Source organism: Oncorhynchus nerka, linkage group LG18 (genome assembly GCF_034236695.1).
Source record: "Oncorhynchus nerka isolate Pitt River linkage group LG18, Oner_Uvic_2.0, whole genome shotgun sequence".
In the NCBI taxonomy this organism is placed as follows: Eukaryota; Metazoa; Chordata; class Actinopteri; order Salmoniformes; family Salmonidae; genus Oncorhynchus; species Oncorhynchus nerka.
Genome location: NC_088413.1, coordinates 76,229,125 through 76,238,196, shown reverse-complemented (window position 1 = coordinate 76,238,196; position 9,072 = coordinate 76,229,125).

The window sequence follows — 9,072 nt, the reverse complement described above, 5'->3', positions numbered from 1 at the left end:
TTTGTTGGCTACCTAAAGTAGAAGTGCTGAGGAGTAGCTCTCCTAACATATGTTTTTTCAAGTGGTGCACTGGGACAGCAGGTCTTAAATACAAGCTGGGCACGCACAGGTGAAACACATCCTGATTAATGAGGTGACTCCAATCAGTGCGTGCCTCACCTCACATGCTAACCTGCTAACCAACCTCGAAATGGAGAGAGAACCCAAAGCCTGTAACAATGTTTAGGTGTACACATTCGACTTCAGTGTGGGAAAATCAACCCTTAGCATAAAGAATAATTCATAATCTTCATGAAATATTTGTCATCCCATCATGTCATGACAGCTTTATGAATATTGACATTAAGGGCAGGGGTGTCAAACTCATTCCATGGAGGACATAGTGTCTGCTGGTTTTTGTTTTTAATTTTCAATTAAGACCTAGACAACCAGGCGAGGGGAGTTCCTTACTAATTTGTGACCTTAATTCAACAATCAAGTACAAGGAAGGAACAAAAACCTGCAGACACTCTGCCCTCCGTGGAATGAGTTTGACACGTGCATTAGGGTGACAGTGCACATACACTATATATACAAAAGTATGTGGTCACCCCTTCAAATTAGTTTATTCAACTATTTCAGCCACACCCGTTGCTGACAGGTGAATAAAATTGAGCACACAGCCATGCAATCTCCATAGACAAACATTGGCAGTAGAATGGCCTTACTGAAGAGCTCAGTGACTTTTAACGTGGCACCGTCATAGGATGCCACCTTTCCAACAAGTCATTTTGTCAAATTTCTGCCCTACTAGAGCTGACCCAGTCAACTGTAAATGCTGTTAATAATGTGAAGTGGAGACGTCTAGGAGTAACAACGGCTCAGCTGTGAACTGGTAGGCAACACAAGCTCACAGAATGGGACCGCTGAGTGCTGAAGCGCTTAAAAAGCGTCTGTCCTCGGTTGCAACACTAACTACTGAGTTCCAAATCGCTTCTGGAAGCAACGTCAGCACAAGAACTGTTCATCTGGAACTTCATGAAATGGGTTTCTATGGCCGAGCCTAAGATCACCATGCGCAATGCCAAGTGTCGGCTGGAGTGGTGTAAAGCTCACCGACATTGGACTATGGAGCAGATCTCTGGAGTGATAAATTACAATTTTCCATCTGGCAGTCTGACAGTCAAATCTGGGTTTGGCGGATGCCAGGAAAATGCTACCTGCCCCAATAAATAGTGCCAACTGTAAAGTTTGTCATGGTTCAGGCTGTCATGGTGATAAGGAGAAGACCAGTTTGTCATGGTTCGGGCTAGGCCCCTTAGTTCCAGTGAAGGGAAATCTTAACGCTATAGCATACAATGACATTCTAGATGATTCTGTGCTTCCAACTTTGTGGCAACAGTTTGGGGAAGGCCCTTTCCTGTTTCAGCATGAAAATGCCACAAAGTCTGTTAAAACTCCTACTGTGTTATGACCAATGAATTCTGTATATTCTCACGGAATGTAATCTACTGGACGATCAGATTGAGATTTATCAGAAATAGAAGCCTTGGGGGCTCTCTTCATTCTCGTTGCCGGGTGCTTGGGGATTTTTAAGAGGGCAGTTAAAACAATTATAATAGACTGGGAAATGTGTCTTCCTTCTGCCTCAGTACCTGCTGTCCTCCCAATAACCATCTGCTCTTCCCGTAACAAAAGCACACCCGCACAAAAGGGATCCATTTAAACAACTGGAATGAAACTACCTAACCAGAAGTAGATGGAGAATGGTCCCTTGTGATGTATAGGGTCATCCACCCCTATTGAAACTCTGATCACAGTAGAGATTGCAGTAGAGTTAGAGATGGATAATGCCGAAATGACAATTCATTTGCTGAGACTTTTCTTGTGGTGAGGAAAGAAGTTTGAAATAGAAGATATTTAGATCAGGCTACAATAGAAGATTGTTAGATCGGGCTACAATAGAAGATAGTTAGATCAGGCTACAATCGAAGATAGTTAGATCAAACTACAATCAAAGATGTTTAGATCACGCAACAATAGAAGATGTTTAGATCAGGCTACAATAAAATATGTTTAGATCAGGCTACAATAGAAGATAGTTAGATCAGGCTACAATAGAAGACAGTTAGATCAGGCTACAATCGAAGATAGTTAGATCAAACTACAATCAAAGATGTTTAGATCAGGCTACAATCGGACATAGTTAGATCAGGCTGCAATTGAAGATAGTTAGATCAGGCTACAATAGAAGAGAGTTAGATCAGGCTACAATAGAAGACTGTTAGATCAGGCTACAATAGAAGAGAGTTAGATCAGGCTACAATAGAAGAGAGTTAGATCAGGCTACAATAGAAGAGAGTTAGATCAGGCTACAATAGAAGAGAGTTAGATCAGGCTACAATAAGATCAGGCTACAATAGAAGAGAGTTAGATCAGGCTACAATAGCTTCTGATTCAATTAATTGCAAGTCAGTCTGCCACAGCTCCCCATTCACTCCTTTAAATAAAAAAAATATATTCTAGAATACCTAATAAATAAAGCTGTGCACAATACCCATCTTTCCTAAGGCACTATTGTGCTATTGTTTTTACTAGATAACCACACCATGTCCAAACATTCCAACTTATAGCAAATAAAAATTCATATCACTGCCTTAATCACTTTGAGGAAAACAAATTGTAAACCAAAATGAAAGCATTGTGCTATATGGACGGTTGGTATGGAGACCACGATGTAGTAATGCATTTACCAAACCTACTGTAAATCTACCTTGATCAGGTTCATTGGAGAACTATAATATTGGGGAACCGTTGGTTTGGTTAATTCCAGGATGTTTATAAGATAGTAAAGTCCTATTCGGACGGGATAAGTTTTAGTGGGGGAGCTCAGGTAATGTTATTATGTGCACGAGCACAAATCAGCACATTCGTAATTTTAGTCCTGCCGTAAAAACCTACTGTTTTTCAGGCACACTCCCAGGTCCTCTGATAATTCTTAACCCGTGCGAATCGTCATAGCTGTGCTTTTTGAGGGATATTACAGAGTTAAGCAGGTACTACACTCAGTCTGGGTAAAAAACATAGGAACTAATTGATGCTTAAATCAAATTGCTACAGATTAATAAACAGTTTTTTCCACATATGAACTTTCCTAGTGACATACATACATGAAGTGGACGATATTGTGCCAATGAATTGATAAATTGCCAAATCCGTCAGGTAATTAAATGTCTGCAGGTTACAGTTCATGGTGCCTACTGATATGCATTATTATTTAGCCTTTCTCAGAACTGAAGGTCATTAGGTCAATATTAGACGATCCCTAGACATTTGAACTGAAGGTCATGAGACGATCCCTAGACATTTGAACTGAAGATCATTAGGTCAATATTAGACGATCCCTAGACATTTGAACTGAAGGTCATGAGACTATCCCTAGACATTTGAACTGAAGGTCATTAGGTCAATATTAGAAGATCCCTAGACATTTGAACTGAAGGTCATTAGGTCAATATTAGATGATCCCTAGACATTTGAACTGAAGGTCATTAGGTCAATATTAGACGATCCCTAGACATTTGAACTGAAGGTCATGAGACTATCCCTAGACATTTGAACTGAAGGTCATTAGGTCAACATTAGACGATCCCTAGACATTTGAACTGAAGGTCATTAGGTCAATATTAGACGATCCCTAGACATTTGAACTGAAGGTCATTAGACTATCCCTGGACATTTGAACTGAAGGTCATTAGGTCAATATTAGACGATCCCTAGACATTTGAACTGAAGGTCATTAGACGATCCCTAGACATTTGAACTGAAGGTCATTGGGTCAATATTAGACTATCCCCTAGACATTTGAACTGAAGGTCATTGGGTCAATATTAGACTATCCCCTAGACATTTGAACTGAAGGCCATTAGGTCAATATTAGACGATCCCTAGACATTTGAACTGAAGGTCATTGGGTCAATATTAGACGATCCCTAGACATTTGAACTGAAGGTCATTAGACGATCCCTAGACATTTGAACTGAAGGTCATTAGGTCAATATTAGACAATCCCCTAGACATTTGAACTGAAGGCTATTAGGTCAATATTAGACTATCCCCTAGACATTTGAACTGAAGGCCATTAGGTCAATATTAGATAATCCCCTAGACATTTGAACTGAAGGCCATTAGGTCAATATTAGACAATCCCCTAGACATTTGAACTGAAGGTCATGAGGTCAATATTAGACGATCCCTAGACATTTGAACTGAAGGTCATGAGGTCAATATTAGACAATCCCTAGACATTTGAACTGAAGGTCATGAGGTCAATATTAGACTATCCCCTAGACATTTGAACTGAAGGTCATTAGGTCAATATTAGACTATCCCCTAGATATTTGAACTGAAGGTCATTAGGTCAATATTAGACTATCCCCTAGACATTTGAACTGAAGGCCATTAGGTCAATATTAGACTATCCCCTAGATATTTGAACTGAAGGTCATGAGGTCAATATTAGACTATCCCCTAGACATTTGAACTGAAGGTCATTAGGTCAATATTAGATGATCCCTAGACATTTGAACTGAAGGTCATTAGGTCAATATTAGACTATCCCTTAGACATTTGAACTGAAGGTCATGAGGTCAATATTAGACGATCCCTAGACATTTGAACTATCTTCACCCCTAGAATAGCCTCCAGGCTTCCGTCAAAATGGTCAATTTTGAAAAATATTACAGGGGCAGTTTGTAGAACTATTCCCGTCCAAATCGTCCACTGGAAAAACGGACATGCTGGGTTATAATTACATAGTCGATATTCTAGTAATACTAGTCCCATGCGAATAGTGCTTTTAAGACCACAGGCATTTTATGTTAATGTAACAGATGCTGATTACGTTAAAATTCACAGTAGCTTTTATCTAAATAAAGGAGCAATCTGCGATTACTGCAAACATTTGGGGATTTTAAATGAATGATAAAGTGCTTTCAGAAAGTATTCACACCCTTTGACTTTTTCCACATGTTGTTGTGTTACAGCCTGAGTTTAAAATGGATTACATTTAGATGTTGTGTCAGTGGCCTACACACAATACCCCTTAATGTCCATGTGAAATTATGTTTGTAGAAATGTTCACGAATTAATAAAACATGAAAAGATTAAATGTTTAAAAAATCCTAGATGAAAACCCGGTTCAGTCTGGTTTCCACCAGACACTGGGAGATGAATTCACCTTTCAGCAGAACAATAACTTACAACACAAGGCCACATCTACACTGGAGTTGCTTAGCAAGAAGACCAATGTTCCTGAGTGGGCGAGATACAGTTTTGACTTGAATCTACTTGAAGATTCATGGAAAGACCTGAAAATGGTTGTTTAGCAATGGAGGACCATCCTACTCTGTGAATTTCACAATTAATTATTAAAACGTTAGTCATCCTTTTTAGATAAAACTACACTACATATATCCACGTCACCAAATAACTGAGGAAAATACACTCTTTTGCAATGAATGTCTACAGTAGCCTCAACAGTACTCTCTGGGGTAGAACCACGGTGTAGCCAGAGGACAGCTATTTTCCATCGGCCTCTGGGTACACTGACTTCAATACAAAACCTAGGAGGCTCATGGTTCCCACCCCCATCCAATTATGACGACTTCCGGAGCTCAGAGCTCTTGCAGTATGAATTGACATGTTGCCCACCCAATCAAAGGATATGAGAATGAACGCTAGTGTTTTATTAACTATGAAACAGGCAACCATAATATCAGTAAAAATATAAAATTCCCAATTTATGCTACAAAACCGACTTTTTGAACCGAGGTTTTGAAAAGAGGTTCAATTTGACTCAACATTCCATGATGTACACTAAGGCATTGTTGTCAGAATAGATGGATGCAGTTCACTGCATGATTAATATAATTCACCAATACATTTCTTGGTTATCCAACAAATATTACTATCTGGTTGTAAATCACAGTTGGCTTCGTACATTGTTTGCTGCCTCCATTCGGGATGTACTGTTTCAGTTTCAATGACTAAATATTTTGGACAAATACCGACAAAATGTAACTAAGGCTGGGAATATCAATGAGGTCAAACTAGCAAGAGCTAATAGGCTAGCGTATCTATTTATGTAGCAACCTAAAAACACGAAGCCTAACGTTAGCTAGTTAGCGAGGAGGATGCTGGGAGGATGTCATGTCATTTGAGGAGTGGTTGAGTGAATGACCTTTTCCCCTCATTGTTTTTGGTGGCTATACACAGCTAGGGAATCAGGCATCATTTGGTTAGCTAGCAAGAACTTGAACATTTGTTATCCAGTTAACATATCTCTTGCGTTCGAAAATTCATTCTGGCTATTTACTCTGATTTCAGAGCACTCTCGTCTGAGTTTGCCAGAGCGCAGAACAACTGATTAACATATTCAGCAACACCTGCTGAATATGACCGGTGTCAGTGAACGTAGGCAAAAAAAGTAAATGGTTGATCAAGAACACTCTAGATAACATGTAAATACCTTAACCAGTCCTGCTACAACTTTGCCAGTTAGCTTGGATGCTTGGTTGGAACAAGAACGAATACATCATCAGGCAAGTCATCTACAATTCCCCATCGTTTATCAGTGCGATTTTGATGGGCAACTAGCTTAAAAAGTGTGAGGGTTTATCTAATGTTAATTAGTTAGATTTTAGCTCATCTTGCTCTGGCTAGCATTAGTATTTGATCTTGTTGTTGTTGATGAGTATAACTGAGGGAGAGAGAACCTACCTGTTTATGGTTGTTTAATTAATCAATAGGACTGTAAAGTTCCCAAATGTAAGAGGACTGCTGTGAGATTGACATATTTGCAGAAATCCATTCAGGTGGCTTTTGGCGAATGCGCTATAAAGATTTAAAGTTGCGCTGTTGCACCTGCCTGTAAACACACATTCCAGTTATAGGTTAATGATGGCAGGCCTGTGTGGCAAATGGCTTGTTTGCATAAATGCCTACTGTAGCTCTGATTTGCTATGGCGCACCTGTCTGCGTAGACTCCGGTCTCAGACGAGACATGTGTTTTTATTAGGATTTATTTACTGCAGTGTCTATTCATTTCCCACTCTATATTGCTATATAATTTGCACAAATGCCTTAGTATACGTAATTCCCAAACACTTTAAGAATTTTTGAAAATGTGAAAATGACCATATCTAATTGCTCGCTTGTGAGAAAATGGTTTTAAAAAAGTGTCATTCGTCCTGAACAGATTTCAATCAAATTTTATCTTTCTAAAACGCTGTCAGTTTCACTTTAAATAGTTTTGAACAAATTAATTTCTTCAAAAATTAATGAGACGCAGCAGAAAGAGGGAGAAAGAGCTATATTCGTTCAAATGGCTATATTTCGTTGTTTTTTGTTTACTATCACTTACTTAGTTAACTAATGCAGCTAGCTAATTTAGCCTACTCAAACACCCGGCTCAAACAGAAAGGAAGGCTATTTAAGCCTATCCAACACTGGAACTCTTCCAAGTCAAGGTAAGCTTTCGGTTGTATTAATTTATTGCCACTGGGGCCTGCCGGTGTAACTGCTAAACTGCTAGCTGTACACTGTACTGCGTAATTGTAGCAGGTTGTTGACTATGACATTAGCTAAGATGCTGACAACGATGTAGGCTGTGTGTAGCGGTTATGACATGTGGTTTGGCTTGGGAAGGTTCCTTCACCTGGTCACAGACAGCTGATGTGTTGCACACTGAAGTCCACAAGCGAAGGGAAAAAGTGAGAGGAGGAGACCCCATAGATGCGAGAAGTAATTATACAACAACCAAAGTGATGACTATGAAATTGAACTGTGTGTGCGGGTGATCAGGAGTGTATTGATTCTGCTGATTTTGTTGAAAAAAGTTTCTTAAACGGAAGCAAACGCAACAAAACTGGGATAAACCTACCTGAATTTATCCAATAGAAAATCTTGTTTGCAAATGTTTGGACTAATGATTACACCTTAGGTCAGCTAGATCCAAGCAAGAGTGTGCAAGGTGGTTTTGAATGTGTCACTGTCTTCATTACTCCAATTTGTCTCTCGACTTGTGCACCTATGTTATAAACTTTAAATGTTACATTGAGCTGGTTGAATGGAATATGAATGACAGTCGTCCAATATGCTGTAATAGAAATAAGGCCATGCTCATTAAAAAAAATTGCATCCTCCCAAATCTAGCTGGTCTGTCATAATATAATAGAGACAGTAGATCTAGCTGGTCTGTCATAATATAATAGAGACAGTAGATCTAGCTGGTCTGTCATAATATAATAGAGACAGTAGATCTAGCTGGTCTGTCATAATATAATAGAGACAGTAGATCTAGCTGGTCTGTCATAATATAATAGAGACAGTAGATCTAGCTGGTCTGTCATAATATAATATAGACAGTAGATCTAGCTGGTCTGTCATAATATAATAGAGACAGTAGATCTAGCTCGTCTGTCATAATATAATAGAGACAGCAGATCTAGCTGGTCTGTCATAATATAATATAGACAGTAGATCTAGCTGGTCTTTCATAATACAATAGAGACAGTAGATCTAGCTGGTCTGTCATAATATAATAGCGACAGTAGATCTAGCTGGTCTGTCATAATACAATAGAGACAGTAGATCCAACTGGTCTGTCAAATTATCATAGAGACAGAAGATCTAGCTGGTCTGTCATATTATAATAGAGACAGTAGATCTAGCTGGTCTGTCATAATATAATAGAGACATAGAGACAGTAGATCTAGCTGGTCTGTCATAGTATAATAGCGACAGTAGATCTAGCTGGTCCGTCATATTATAATAGAGACAGTAGATCTAGGCGGTCTGTCATAATATAATAGAGACAGTAGATCTAGCTGGTCCGTCATATTATAATAGAGACAGTAGATCTAGCTGGTCTGTCATAATATAATAGAGACATAGAGACAGTAGATCTAGCTGGTCTGTCATAGTATAATAGCGACAGTAGATCTAGCTGGTCCGTCATATTATAATAGAGACAGTAGATCTAGGCGGTCTGTCATAATATAATAGAGACAGTAGATCTAGCTGGTCCGTCAT